The sequence below is a fragment of the Stegostoma tigrinum genome, chromosome 3 (genome assembly GCF_030684315.1).
Source record: "Stegostoma tigrinum isolate sSteTig4 chromosome 3, sSteTig4.hap1, whole genome shotgun sequence".
In the NCBI taxonomy this organism is placed as follows: Eukaryota; Metazoa; Chordata; class Chondrichthyes; order Orectolobiformes; family Stegostomatidae; genus Stegostoma; species Stegostoma tigrinum.
Genome location: NC_081356.1, coordinates 77451016 through 77467467, shown reverse-complemented (window position 1 = coordinate 77467467; position 16452 = coordinate 77451016). Strand labels below are relative to the sequence as shown.

Sequence of the window (16452 nt, the reverse complement as noted above, 5' to 3'; positions counted from 1 at the left end):
GTAGAAGTTGTGAAGCTAAAGTAAGTCATCGGGATGATAGGCTTGAAGACCGATGGAAGGAGATTGTTGATCAGTAGGGAATGTGGCTTTTATAAATTGAGCAATGGGTGAGACGAGTGATGAATTTGGTGAGATACTCCTTTTGAAAATTGAATTCACTCATCTTGTTAACTTGTGCCAGAAGTTAAATTTCATCTTGCATTGCATCCACCTTCCAGAAGCTACATTCCCAGCATTGACATAATCCACTGGATTTTCTACAGCATATATCTCAATGGTTTCCTGCCTTCCAATTTGTAAGTTGACAGTCCTGTATTCCACATCTTGTGCCAACCTCTCCAATTCACTCCTGGAAAAGCACTATTACATATTGTCTTGCATATTTAACAAGTCTTCAATGATAATGTTCACAGTGCACTTTTATTGGTTCATTCAGATACAACGTACTTCCCCTTTACGAGGTACAAGTTACCTTTAAATTATATACTGCTGATGTACTTAGTCGACTGCACAAGTTGCACACTAATTATGAAAAGAGGCGGACAGCATTAATTTAATGTGCAATCTACAATGCAATGAATATGTGGGTGTTAATCAGGCACTTTGGTCCTGCGCTCGTTTTCAAGGGCTGTCTAATTAAATCTCCAATAAAGTTGGTTCATATCATGAAATTAATCACACTGCTACAATAGATTGAAGAATATCACTTAAAACATAATAACATTGCAAATTTCACTGTCTGTAAATAATCAGTGGGAAGTGCATAATTTTAAACTGTAGAAAATATATGAAAAGAGAAGGTGGAGATATACAAAAGCTGAATTTAAAATACAATTTTATCACATGTAATTACTCTCTGTATCCAGTATGAGTGAACTGCAAAGATTGGAAGGGGGTCTTCATTGATTGACATCAATGAAAATGAAAATTGGACCCAGTATAAAATTCACAATCAATATAATTGTTTTGCTAATTTGGACAAATTTTGACACCGGTGTGTCTGCTTCTTTAAATGATCCTTCAACATAAGGGACATGAGTAAGCTTTAAATTGAGCCTTAAAAAAAAACAAGGGAAAGACATCTTATGATTCTTCAAAGATGTATGAATGTTTCTTTTTAAATTTGCAGCTAAATATGAAACAGAGAAGAGAGGCAGGAAGGGTATATAGCAATAAAAGTACACCACATACTTATTTTAAAGCAATTCATTTTGTCAGGCTGTTTTCCCATCTGACAGTATCTATTCATTCAACCTCTGCTCTTTTTCATATTCATTTTGGGGATGTAGGCGTCACTGAAGGCCATCGATTATTGTTGATCCTGGAGGATTAACCACCTTCTCGAACCACTGCAATCCATGTAGTGATGCTCCCACAAAGCTATTAAGTATGGAATTGGAAGATTTTAAGGCAAAATTTTGATCCTTATCATTTTAAAGTTAACTCATCTGATCTCTACGAATAAGAAGCAGATGCACAACTGCATATAACTGCAGCAGAATTATAGAATCCCTATAGTAAAGAAAGATGCCATTTAGCCCATCAGATCTGCACTTACCCTCCAAACAGCATCCCGCCTAGACCCAGCCCCTCACTCTATCATAGCATTTCCCATGGGTAATCCACCAAGCCTGCATATCTCTGGCACTTTGGCATGGATAATTCACCTAACTTGAACATTTTTGAACTGTGGGAAGAATTCAGAGCACCCAGCAGAAGACCACACAAAACACAGAACATGTAAAATCAACAGTTCCCCAAGTTTGGAATTGGACCCAGGTCCCTGTCACTGTGAGGCAGTAGTGCCAACCACTGTGCCACCATGGCAGTCTAAGCAGGGAAGGCGAGTGGAGCCTGGGTTCAGGCTTCACTTTTTTGAGCAAAACAGAATGCATCTGCAACTACACAAACGTCTTGGATGAAATAATTCCTGTGTGAGGAAAAACCAGACTTAACATTTTGGGTCTGGTGACCCTTCCTCAGAACTGAGTACCCAAAACCAAATCCCAGTTTAAAACATAGACAGATTCTAAGCAAGATATCATACCTAAAATGCATTGTCTGACCTGTGATGCCACCTCTTGCATTCATTGATAAATCCTTTAATAAGCTGGGGACAATGACTTGAGAGGAATTTAGATTTTGCATTTTAATAAGTAGTCTCCTTCCCAACAGAAAAAAGATTCAACAAGAGGCAGCCAGTTTTAGGATTGTTACCTTTCTGCTTCTAAATTCTGTGTCTTATACACTTTCTCTCTCATACTATGCCTGAGGAGGAGCCAATCTCTGAAAGGCTACATTTTCACAGATAGCCAGGGCACTGAATGTACTCTGGGTTGACAGACTTTAATAACCATCCCCAAAAATGTGTTGGTAGCACCATTTCTAACTGAATTGGCTGAGTCCTGAAAATTAGGTTTTGAAGATTATCTCTGGAAAATTGGCTAGATTGGAACATGGTGTGGGAAATTAATTCTTAAATTTGTAATTGAAGTTGCAACTTAATTGGCAAGAGTCCATTGATAATTGAGCCACACTATTCTACCACCTGTCACAAATGTAGAATAGCCACTTGTTCAAGCTTTTGTTTAAACTATAAAATTGGTGTTTGAACAACTAATACCAGACTTTGTGAATAATTAATATCAAAAAGTCTGGTTATAAACAATTGGGGTCACTTATGAGTGTTGTTGAAGGTTTTAGTTTTCCTGTTGCAAATGCAGAGATAGAGAGGCCAATTTGACTTGGCTACCCATCTTTAATGTGGTATCACTGCTCAGCAATAACTTGTTCATTGACATTCAGATTACACTGCAGCCACTTGGGTCATGGCCCCATTAAACCTTGGCTCAAACAGGGACAAAACAACTGTACTCCAGAGGGCAGATGAAAGCAGTATTGGTACCCTCTGTAGCAAGGCTGCATTTGAACAAGGGTGGCATTGAGGAGCCTGAGAAAATCTACAGTCATGGGGAATCAGGGGAAATCTCTCCACTTGTTAGCATCAAACTTGGCACAAAGGAAGATGGTGATGGTTGTTGGTGGTCAAGTATCTTAGGTCCAGGATAACTTTGCAGGCAGTAGGAACTGCAGATGCTGGAGAATCTGAGATAACAAGGTGTAGAGCTGGATGAATGCAGCAGGCCAAGCAGTGTCAGAGGAGGAGGAAGGCTGGCGTTTTGGGCCTAGATTTCTGAAGAAGGATCTTGGCCTGAAACGTCAGCCTTCTTGCTCCTCTGATGCTGTTTGGCCTGCTATGTTCATCCAGCTCTACACCTTGTTATCTTTAATTTTGCAGATATATGTTTTTCACAACATACTTTTGATACATCGTTGCTATTTTACCGTAACAGGCAGTTTCGCCAAACAGCTTATGAAACTGTCACTACCAGCATTAACATTAACTTCTTGTAGAAGGTCACACATAGTGAATACCTTGAATGTTCTTGCATTTTCCTGTGCCACCAGTGTCAAAGCACTGAGTCACTGTGGTTCTATATTCTGGAGCACTCACTCTAAATCATTCTGCATAACTTCAACTTTAAGTCTTTCCAATAAATGTAGCTCATCACCTTTGCCCCTCACCTGCAGACACTTTCCCAGCCCCCCAGAATTACTTTCTTCTTAGATCATTTAGAGGTATGAAAAAATCCATAGCAAGGTACATTTCTATATCATTCCATGTTGAAAAAAAACTCAATGTACTTTACAAAAAGGAGTATGAAAAACAGACTCATGAAAAACAGAACAAATGCGTTTAGTTCTTACAGGTGTCATGTGCCATTAACATTTTTGTTATCAGAACTCAGTGGAATCATTCATCTGCCCTTGCTCATGATGAAACCCTTTTCTGGTTGCTATGGCATGAAGTTAGTGCCAAGCACTTCAGATTTCTAACATTCATTTTTTTTTTCATTTTTGTCTGATATTTTTGCAACCGATCAGCAATTTGATGAGTCATACCTTACAATTACAGTTCATTGTGATTCTATGCATTCACCCACTCATTGTTGCAGAATTCTTAGAGATCTCAGAATACCTGAAAGCCCAGAATCTCTGTATTATGCAGTGAGCTATAAATAAAAAATGAAAAAGAAACTAGTAGGTTTATTTTGTTTATCTCACCGGCTTCTAAATTTCACAGCTTTTGATCTGATTTGATGTTTGGTTCTTTTCTTTTTCAGCTGCTTTGGCACTGCTGCTGTTTTACTTCAGAGCCTGAGATACAAGCATCTGTGAACCAGTCATCAGAATTTATACTGATAAATTCATCTTCTTAACTCAATGGTAGACTCCTGGCCAGTCATGCTACTGAAATAAAGACACTTCATTTAAATAGTCATCAGTAATTTGGAATAGAAGCTGAAATGATACCATCACTAAAGTGGTATTTGTCTGGTCCCATGTTATCGCTTTTTAAGTTGATTCTTCCAAATCTCAACAAGGAGATGCACTACCATAACAGAATCTGCTTGATGTGTCAGAAATTAGCAATATGCCTGGTATATGTACTTACATAATGAGTTTTACCTTGAACTAGGTAAGAGAATGTGTTGGTATTTTAATATGAATTTTATTGGCATAGAGTGAGCTACAGTGTCAATAATGGTGACTCTCGACTGCTTTTTCATTTCCCTGGTGCCAGTTTTCGGAGCGAGCACTGGGAGTCTCTTTAAGTTTTGACCTACACCTGAGTTGATGCTTGCAGCAGCCCATCAGCCAAGGAAAAGCCACGCGATTTCTGAGAGAACCAATACAGAATTTTGGTTATCTGTAGGCTTCTGTTTGCTCAGTTTCACACACAGACTCACTAATAATATTTTACTCAAATTAACCTTTCAAAGCTTACCTAAAAGATTCACTAAGATTAAAATTATGACAGATGGTTCTCCTAGTAAATTCATAGGAATAAAAATCAGGTAGACTCCTTTACAGGGTTGGGATCCTGATTTTTCCCATCTACACTTCACCCAGATACTTATTTATGACCAAATAAACAGAGGAAAATCTTTCCAAGATTGCTTAATCTCCCTTTATGATATGAAAGCACCAGGAATACACGGTACTGAAAGGGTATGCAAGTACTTGGTGATTATTTGCTCAACCCATGCTGAATAACCTATGGTGAAGCTCAAACTATACTATATGTGCTTCCATTAATGGAAGAATTGAGAGTAAGTGGATAGGAATTTAAGGTTATTGACAGAAGGCTAAGATGACAAAGAAAATCCTTTCCTAAAAGGAAGCAGAAGCTTGAATCTTTTAACCTTCTCATCAGGGCCGACACACAGGAAACCAAACTTAAAATCACAACAGAATTATGAATTAGAGATAACACGGTGTGGAGCTGAATGAACACAGCAGGCCAGGCAACATCAGAGGAGCAGGAAAGTTGACGTTTCAGGTCAGGACCCTTCTTCAGAAATGGGACAGGGGGAAGGTAGCTCTGAAATAAATAGAGAGAGAGGGTGGGGCTGCGGAAGGTAGGTGGGATGGTGATAGATGAATGCAGGTAGGGTGTGGTGGCGATTGGCCAATGAGGTGACAGGAGCGGATAGGAGGGAGAGAAGATGGACAGGTTGTGTCAGGTCAAGGAGGTAGGGATGAGAGCGAGGTTTGGTCATGGGATGAGGCCAAGGGTGGGGAGATTTTGAAGCTACTAAATTCCACATTGAGACCATCGAGTTGTAGGCTCCCAAGGTGAAATATGATGTGCTGCTCCTCCGGTATCCAGATGGCGTCATTGTGACAATGTTGGAGGCCCAGGATGGACATGTCACCCAGGGAGTGGGCCCAAGCTATGAAATGCCTGCCTCTTCACAGGAAATGTGGAACAGTCCCTCTTCCATAGCTACACTGGCACTATTCCCCACCTCCTCCTCCACTACTTTGATGACTGTATCGGTGCTGCCTTATGCTCCCATGAGGAGCTTGAACAGTTCATCAACTTTACTAACCCCTTTTACCCCAACCTCAAGTTCACCTGGACTATCTCTGATACCTCCCTCCTCTTCCTGGACCTCTCTGTCTCCATCCCTGGTGACTGCCTCGAAACCGATATCTATTTCAAGCCCACCAACTCCCACAGCTACATAGACTACACCTCCTCTCACCCACCTTCCTGCAAGACTGCAATCCCTTACTTCCAATTCCTCTGCGTCTGCTCCCAAGCTGGGGCATTCCAGTCCCGACATCCCAGTTGTCTTCTTAATTCAAGGACTGCAACTTCCTTCCTTCAGTAGTCGAAAATACTCTCAACCGCATCTCTTGCATTTTCCATACCTCTGCCTTCACCCTCCCCGCAACAAAAACAAAGGCAGAAACCTCTTTTTCCTCACGCATCACCCCACAAACCTCCGGATTCAATGTATCATTCTCCATCACTTCCGCCACCTGCAGTCTCACCCCACAACCAAGGATATATTTCCCTCCCCACCCCATCTGCCTTCTGTAGGGACCGTGCTCTCTGCAACTCCATCGTTTGCTCCGCACTCCCCACTAGCTCCACCACCCCCCCCGGCACCTTTCCCTGAAACCGCAGGAAGTGTTATACCTGCCCTCACACCTTCCCCCTTATCTATGTCCAAGGAAGCAGAAAAATCTTCCACATTTGACAGATGTTCATCTGCACATCCACTAATGTGGTCTACTGTATCTGCTGCTCCCAATACGGCCTCCTCTACATTGGCGAGACCAAGCGGAAAATCAGAGACCATTTTGTAGAGCACCTGCACTCTGTTGGTGACAAATGACAACACCTTCCAGTTACAAGCCACTTCTTCAACTCCCCCTCCCACTCCCTGGATGACATGTCCATCCTGACCCTCCTCAAGTGAAGAGGGGGCCCAACCCAAAATGTCAACTTTAATGCTCCTCTGATGCTGTCTGGTCAGCTCCACATTGCGTTATCCCTGATTGCAGCATCGGCAGTTCTTACTATCTCTGAGACAGTTATGAATTAGCAAAGTATTACATTTCTCTGGAAGTGTTTTAGATAAATTGTCATTTGCTTTCTAAGTTTGGTTTCTTGCATGTCCATCCTGACCAGTACAAGATGAAAAGATTTGAATTAACTTTGCTTTTTAGAAATATTTAAGCTCTGTGCTACCAAGCAAGTACTGTGCACTGGAGCCAACGGTGCAACAAAGAGCAATGATAAGGATATCACTGATACAGTCAGGCTGACACTGCTAAAATTCACTGAAGGTGTTTTCAATAAGTTGATGTTCCCATTCTATGTCTAGTTACTTCTGAGTCAGTAAAATAAGTACAAGATTTAGAAGCTTCAGCTATGTTCTTCTTTATCAAAATGTTTAAGAAAATCATTTTTACATGGTAAGTAGTTAACAAGTGGAAAGCACCGCTCGAGAGTTTTGTGGAGGTAGATTAATTCATGGCTTTCAAAAAGATGTTTGAAAAGCACATGACAGAAAAATGTCTAGGACAATGAGGAAAGGAATGGAACTAGTTGAATCCTTCCTGAAGAGAACAAGTGTAAAATCGATATGCTGAATGGCATCTTTTAGTCCTGCAACCATCCTACAATTCTAAGCCTTCTTTCCCCATATCCTACCAGGAAGCTTTGACAACCTTCTTTTCTTCTTCACATTGTACATTTTATCTGGTATATCTTCACAACAATTCATTTTCTACTTTGCACTAACCCAGCATAAACTTTTAACAATCTTCTTGGACTATTATTGGGATCCAAACACATTTGATAAAGAATATAATGAATGCTGAAATTCAACTAAGAAAATTGTCTAGAAACGCAGAAGTTATGTAATATCCTGATAAACACAGTCAAGATTAACAGGTTTCTTTTTCCTTTACATAATTTTCATTCCACACAGAGCTGTTCAGTTTCATAGTATCATCTCTGTTTTATGTCATATCTGCCTGTAATAAAGGTGGATTTCACAATCTGGTGCTTTCAGTGATTCTTGCAGGGAGCTTATTGCTGGCATTAATGAATGTGCCACACATCATTTTCTGTGCGTCCAGAAAATTACTGGCTTTGATACTGTATTGTCCTGCAAATATATCCTCACTATGAGAACCAAATGATCATATTGTCCTCTTCTATAGCCTTTTATTGCCCTCTTCAGCATTGTGCAGTCCCTCCTTCCAAAATACATCGGAGCAAATTCAAAGAGTGAGAAAAACAAATCTGGGATACAATGTGTTGAATCATGAAGAAATAATCCATAATACATTGATTTGATTGAAGTCACTAGTAAGGAGCCATGTTACAAACTTTAAACTGTTGGAGTGTATGAATAATGAAATACAAGCAGGTCATTAAATTTAGGTTCTAGGTCTACAGAAAATGAGCAGACACAGCATAGCTTAATTCCCTGAAAAGAGATTATCTGTTTTATTGCGTTATCGAAATATACAGCACTGAAACAGATCCTTCAGTCCAACTAGCCCAGGCCGAACATCATCCCAAACTAAACTAGTCCCACCTGCCTGCTCCTGGCCAATATCTCTCCAACCTTTCCTATTTGTGTATCCATCCAAATGTTTTTTAAACATTATCATTGGACCCACATCCACCACTTCTTCGGGAAGTTCATTCCACACACAATAAAAAAATTGCCTCTTATGTCTTTATTAAATCTTTCTCCTCTCACCTTAAAAATGTGCCCTTAATCTTGAAATTCCACATCCTGGGGAAAAGACAACTATCATCAAATCTATCTACACTTCTCATTATTCTATAAACTTCTATCGGGTCATCTCGCAACCTCCTATGCTATAGTGAAAAAAGTCCCAGCTTATCCAGCCTTTCCTTATAACTCAAACCTTCCGTACCCGGCAACATCCTGGTAAATCTCTTTGAACCCTCTCCAGCTTAATAATATCCTTCCTATAACTAGGCGATCAGCACTGGACACAGTATTCGGTAGAGGCCCACCAATGTCCTGTTCAACTTTAACATAACATCCCAACACCTATAATCAAAAGATAGAGCAATGAAGTCAAGCACGCCAAATGCTTTTTTAACCATCCTGTGTATGTGTGACACAAACTTTAAAGAACTATATACTTGCACCCAGGTCCCTCTGTTCTACAACACTACCCAAGATCCTACCATTAATTTTATAAGCCCTACCATCTGTTGTACCAAAATGTAATAATGATAAATTTATCCAGATTGATCTTCATCTGCCAATTTTCATTTGATCCATTTGATAAAAATCCCTTTGTAACCTTGGAAAAACCTTTTTTATTTTCTACAATACCACCAATTTTGGTGTCATCTGCAAACTTTCTAACTATGCCTTCTATATATTTTCATCCAAATCATTTAAATGACACACAAAATCCCTATGGAACACTGCTGGGCACAGGCCTCCAGTCTGAAAAGCAACCTTCCTGCAGAAGATTTCTGAAGAAGGGTCCCAGCCCGAAACATCAGCTTTCCCACTCCTCTGATGCTGCCTGCCAGCTGTGTTCCTCCAGCTACACACCATGTTAACTCTGACTCCAGCATTTACGCCATTATTCTCTGTCTCCTGCCATTAAGCCAATTTTGTATCCAATTGGCAAGCTCACTCTGAATCCCATGTGACCTAATGTAATTAATTGGTCTACCATGTGGAAACTTGTCAAAGGCTTTACTAAAATCCAAATAAATAATGTCTACTGCTCCGCTATCATCAACTGTTTTGGTAACTTCTTCAAAAAGCTCAACCAAGTTTGTGAGACATATCTTTCCTTGCACAAAACCATGCTGACTATCTCTAATCAATTTTTGCCTCTCTAAATGTCCATAAATCCTTCGTTTATAATCACCTCTAACAATTTACCCACCATCGAAGTCAGACTCACGGGTCTGTAATTCCCCGATTTCTTCTTACGGCCTTTGTTACACAAAAGTATAACATCAACCACCCTCTATTATTCAGTCATCTCACCTGTAGATATACATGAGACAAATATTTATGCAACGGGTCCAGTAATTTCCTCTCCTATTTCCCACAATGTGCTGGGATACATTAGATCAGGCTCCAGAGTTTTATCCACCTTTATATTCTCTGAGACCTCCAGAGCCTCCTCTTCTGTAATGTGAACTGTTTTCTTGAGGTTTCCCATTAGTGACAGCTGTCTGCCTCAGAGTGAAGAGAGTACACTGCAGCCCAGACTGGGCTGGAGGTCAAGATTTAATTCTATGAATGAAATGTTTTGTTTTCAAATTAGACTTCATCTACTATTTCTGTTTAGTGGTAAACTCCTAGTGTAACATAACCAGCATCCCTGTGTTTTAATTGTGTACAATGCATGCAACAAGTTTACAGTTCAACATAATAACATATATTTGTTATTTTAGATATCAAGTCATGTTTAGGTAGACAGATATTCAGTATGAAAATCTAGGAGTAGACAACCGGGGTGAAGGAGTAGAAGTGGATGTCAAGAAAAATTAGCTGCTTTGCTAATCTCTGACCCTTTCCTTCTCAGTAGTAGCCAGGTTCTCTGAATGCTTCAATACTACTTACCCTATCCACCTGTCCTTCAGTACTACTTACCCTATCAACGTCTCCTTCTCTGTACAGCTTTTTGGTGAAGGGGATATTCTGGTATACAGAACATGGCCACCCTCTCTTCTCTCTTTCAAGGCAGGGTTGAATTTTGGATTAGAACATATAGCTGCACCACTGCTGTCTGTAATTTCACCAGCCCACACCCCTTCCCCTAAGCCTTTCCTGATCAGGCACAAATGTTTGCTTTGAACTGCTGCTATGTCAGTGGAATGGTATCCCTAGCAGCTGTGCATGACCTTCCACAAACAGACTTGCTGTGCAGACCAAACAGTGCAGTCATTAGAAACTTTGAGCAGGCTACTCCCTCATTGGTGCAGAGAACGCACAACATGAGACCCCTGCTCACTATTTTCACCATGCTCCTGTGATAAGGATCATTTAGCAAGCAGGGCAAACTCAAGAAGAACTCACCCCAAAACAAGAGCTCTGGTGTCTGCCAAAAAGGGAAAAGAAAATAAAAATATATAATACTTGGAAATGAATGTACTGTTCATACAGATCCTACATTTTCATATATAGAAGATGGCTTGGATCGGTATGCCTCATCCACCAGTTTTACTGCTTTTTCTCTTCTGGCAGACCGAATGGGAAATGAGGTGTTTTAGCACAAGAGGAAGTGGTGAGGGGTTTTAGCGCAAAGGTGCAGAAAGCTTCTGGTTTTGTTGACTGTGGCAGCAATGAATGTCTAGAGCAATAAGTGTACGGGGTTGAATTAAAGAGACAGCAGGCCTCAAGTCACTACTATTTTGATAATTGTAAAGTTTGAGGCCTAAATGCTGCTTCAGGCCCAATGTCAACTTTCACCAGGAAGTAAAAAGGACGAGAGGTAAGAGGAGCACACAAGGACAATGTCATGAAAAGAGGAGGGGCCTGCTTCCCCAACATTTATAAACATAGGGAACAGGGTTTCTTATACTTTCATCTCTACTTATATGAAAATAAGTTGAAGTGATGAAAGATCTTAGACTGCTAGCGATCACAAATCTCTCAAATGTGCAATGAAAAGTTCAGTAAATTCACAAACTACCCACTCATTGAAAATGTAACCATTTTTGCTCAGAACTGATGGAAAAGTCAAGAGGTGTATGTAAGCTTTGAAAACAAAACAACATTTAAATGTGCATTTGAAATTTATTTGGACTTTATTTCCTTGTATGTGGGCATCATTGGCTTGGCCAGCATATATTGTCCATCCCTAACTGCCTGGGAATAGTTAACAGTTGATATCACGTAAAGTCAACCTTCTCAAAGGATGTTCATGAACTATTTGTGTTTTCCCAACAATTGCCAGTGAGTAAATGTTTGCTGTTAGAACCATTGAATCCCTACAGTGTGGGAGCAGTCCATTCAGCCCATCAAATTCACTGGCCCTCCAAAGAGCATCCTACCCAAACCCATCCCCTTTCCCATAACCCTGCATTTCATCTGGCTACTACACCTAGCCTGCACATCCCTGGACACTGTGAGCAATTTAGCATGGTCAATCCACTTAAACTACACACCTTCGGCCTGTGGGAGGAAACCAGACCACTGGGAGGAAAGCCATGCAGACATGGGAAGAATGTGCCAACTCAACCCAGGCAGTCGCCGGAGGCTGGAATCAAACTCGGGTCTCTGATGCTGTGAGGCAGCAGTGCTAACCACTGAGCTACCATACCACCCTGGCTTTATGTGCCAGTATTTTTTTTTATTACATTCAAATGTCATTATCTGTCATGGTAGTCAGTTGAATTCCTGCCTCCAGAACACTAGCCTAGTGATATTACCACAATGACAATACTCCCCTGGCTGAGAGAAAGTCATGGAACTAGAAGTTGTATCACTTTCTTCACTACCACAGACTGACTCTCTCCTCAACCACGGGTAGGTTTCCAGTGACACTTACTTTTTCACATTATATGTGTGTACATCTTTCAGAGCAAACCTGCAAAGCTGTGATCAATATGCATTTGAATGTAAAATTGAGAATAGAAAAATTAAACCAAAATAATTACAGAGTTGTTGTAGAGTCATACAGCATGGAAACAGACCCTTCAATCCTATCAGTCCATGCCATAATGACCATAATGCCAATTAAACTAGTCCCACCTGCCTGCGCTTGACCCTTTTCCCGCCAACCATTTCTTATTCGTGTGCTTATCCAAATGTCTTTTATACTTTGTTACAGTACCCACATCTACCACTTCCTCTGAAAGTTCATTCCACACACAAACCACTCTGCGTAAAAAAATTTGCCCCTCATGTCTAGTTATAGGCAATAAAATGCTTGTGAAATGTTATGGTCACGTTGACAATCAAACAATCCCTTATGACATCTAACCAGTTCTTGTAACTAACACAGAAACATCAATGATCACTGTTAAGCACAATTCAAACATGGATTGTATTATTCCTCATAGCACTGAAATCAACAGTCATAAGCACTGAATCCAGTTCCAACATCAACATCCCAAATCAGGAGCTTCAGTTAAATGAGTCCAAACCTGAACAGAACAATACTCATGAGAGAAGGTGGCTACTACACAGGGTGATTATGCTACGAAGTAAACTATTTTTAGTGGAGAAACCATTCCTTTATCTCAGTGCACATGGCTGAGTGTGGTGCTAAATTAATGTGAAATTTTGCTTATGCAAGTCTTCCCGGTAAAGCTGAATTATCAAGATACATTTAAATTTATTGCTTAAACATTTGGAAGCAAACTAATGAAACGTGCTCTTTCTCTCATCTACTTAGAAGGGGAAGGTTGCAGTATGTTGAAAATTCCATTATATATTTTGTATATTTAAGACTATAATACACATTTACCAGCAAAAACAGCCGAGAAGGGGAAAAAGGAATTAATATTTAACAGCATGTGCAGTTCTGATTCTCAATGTTTCGTACTGTTTCTTCCCCAGAATCTCAACTAAAACAAACTCAGCAGTTTGGCAGTTGGAGAAAGAAATAGAATTAGCATTTCAGGTCAGCGATCTTTCATGACATTAATGTAGTTTCTTTCTCTGCAGATGCTTGCAAACTTGTTGAGTATTTCCAGCACTTACTGTTTTTATTTTACCTGGGGAGAAATTAAGGTGTCCTTTGACAGATATCCGGACATCTTGTACCACTGAATGAAGTAAATATTGTTTGCTGAATTAATTATGACTACTTAAATTCTCATTTCAAAGTAACTTTATAATAAGCTGTGTGCTGAATATTTTTATTAAGTGCCAATGTATTTCATTACACTTAATATCTAATCTAAATATACTATTCCACTAATTTTTTTCTAGTCTTAGAAATGTAGCTTGATATGTTGTTAATTTCATTCTACTTAGACTTTCAGTCAGGTCATTTTTTGTCATTTACTATACAGACTTCTCACTCACAATTCTCACTCATGCCTTGAGTTGAATGAAATGTTTGCAGAAAAAGTGTTTTTTTTCAAATTTAGCACCCTGTTATTTTCAAAGTTTATGTTTTCTTTCACACTTAACTATCAAGATTATGAAGAGCTGCAATGAAAATCTCATTCATCTGAACCTTGTTAGAAATATAAAAATTAAATTAAGACAAATCATTAAAATACTAATATGAAGGTGTTGCATTAGGATACAAAGAACTGGTGTAATTTACTCACCCCAGAGTGACAGTGTTTCTCGTCCTGTCTGACCTACTCATAAATGGAAGAGAAGGAATTCCTTTCATGTGGACACTGAAGCCATAGATCACATTCAAGGATCAAGGACAGAACACCATCAAGGCAAAAAGAGGTAACGGAGAAGACTGGATAAATCTGGTAAGGTGACAGCAAACATTGGGTTTAAAAGCTATATAAAAGTTTTATTGAAAGAAGCGACAGTTTTCTCACTTGGAATTTTAAGAAGCACATTGATCCCATCAAGAGCCATTAAGCCTCTAAGAGACTGGCAATCTTCCAAAAGCTGAAGAGCTTGTCTTTTTTATGTGCTAAGGAAATATATTGAATGGCCATAGGTCATGAGGAAGGTAGTTTTTGAATGTAAGATCCAAGCAGCTTCACGGCCGATGTTTGTGAAGTTTTTGCAGTCTTCGGCTAAAACAAATTAGTGATATAGAGAAAGCTCAGTTTCCTGCTTTGATGCCTCAAGTGACACAATTGTTAAATGTGCTCTTCTCCCAGGTAGTCTAGACTAATCAAGGGAACAGGGAAACGTCCAGTGGATAGGCTATCACTATGGTTTTGGCTGACTTACACGTAGAACTAGATGGAGGACTGAAAATAATTGCCTTCAAATGTAAACAATGGTCTGGATGAAAAAGCTGACATAGATGAGAGGTACAGGAAGTGATACCCGCGGGGCAATGGTGAAACAGTTGGAATGAGATTCTGTACCTTTCGTGGTCTATTAAGTGACCTCGCAAATTGAGAACACATCCATACCAGTTTAATCATGCCATTATTTTTGCCTAGTTGGCAGTGATGCAAATCACAGTGTAAATCCAGCAATCCACAACTACCATTAATCAAAATCAAGTGCAGAGCAGTGAAACAAACCCATATCAGTTTTGGTGAGGGTAACAACAGATCGGTACAGACTCTGAGACTATGGTGACTTTTCCTTTCACAATACCTTTGCCAGCAATTCACAAAAGATCGAAGCATTTGGCATATCTGAGTCAATCTGTAAACTGCAAACATTTTTTTTAAAATGGTGTACCTTGTCAATGTTTCACTATTATGGAACAAGTCAACAGTTATATTAGGCTCACTGTCCCACCTACTTGCCAATGACAGTGGCAAATCATTTTCAGAGTCCAGAACAGTAGAGACCCAGATATAAAGTTGTTCCCCCTCCTGCATAGACACATTGAGCTGACAGATGGCATTGAATAGTAACAGTTACAGTCAGCTATGGATTTAAATTTACCTCCACTTCTTTCCAAACTTTTTAGAATGAGGGCTTACGGGAATTATGCTGTGAAATGTCATGGAAAGCAATGGTTTTCATAAGCATGTCATATAGTAGAGAATGTTCTTTGGCAGTTAACAGACAGGAATTAGCAATAAACAAAAACAGAAATTGCTGGAGAAACTCAGCAGGCCTGGTAACATCTGTGACACATGAAGAATAGTCACACAACTTGAAATGTAAACTCTGTTTTCTGTGCATAGATGTTGCTAGACCTATTCAGTCTCTCTAGCAATTTCTGTTTGACTTCAGATTGCCAGTGTCCGCAGATCTTTGATAACAAAGTGTGGAGCTGGATGAACACAGCAGGCCAAGCAGCATCATAGGATCAGGAAGGCTGATGTTTCAGGCCTAGACCCTTCTTCAGAAAATGCGGGAGGGGAAGTGGGTTCTGAAACAAATAGGGAGAGAGGGGGAGGTGGATAGAAGATGGATAGAGGAGAAGATAGGTGGAGAAGAGACAGATTGGTCAAGGAGGCAGGGGTGGAGCCAGTAAAGGTGAGTGTAGGAGGGGAGTTAGGGAGGGGATAGGTCTGTCCAGGGAGGATGGGCAGGTCAAGGGGGTGGGATGAGGCTAGTAGGTAGGAGATGGGGGTGGGTCTTGAGGTGGGAGGAGGGGGCAGGTGGGAGGAAGTACAGGTTAGGGAGGCAGGGACGAGCTGGGCTGGTTCCGGGATGTGGTGGGGGAAGGGAGATTTTGAAGTTTGTGAAGTCCACATGATACCATTGGGCTACAGGGTTCCCAAGCGGAATATGAGTTTCTGTTCCTGTGATCTTCAGGTAGCAATGTTGTGGCACTGCAGGAGGCCCAGGATGGACATGTCATCTGAGGAATGGGAGGGGTAGTTGAAATGGTTTGTGACTGGGAGGTGCAGTTGTTTAGTGCAAACCGAGTGTAGGTGTTCTGCAAAGCGGTCCCCAAGCCTCTGCTTGGTTTCCTCAAAGTAGAGGAGGCCACAAAGGGAACAGC

General features: G+C 40.3%; 1 long non-coding RNA gene across 1 annotated transcript; it reads right to left on the bottom strand.

Moving 5' to 3' along the window:
- Nucleotides 1-401: 401 nt before the first annotated feature.
- Nucleotides 402-10649, bottom strand: LOC125451299 (uncharacterized). Its single transcript, XR_007247267.1, has 2 exons — nt 10536-10649; nt 402-1380 (listed from the first exon to the last, which is right to left on the bottom strand). It is a non-coding gene; the product is annotated as an uncharacterized LOC125451299 (long non-coding RNA).
- Between the last annotated feature and the right edge of the window lie 5803 nt (nt 10650-16452).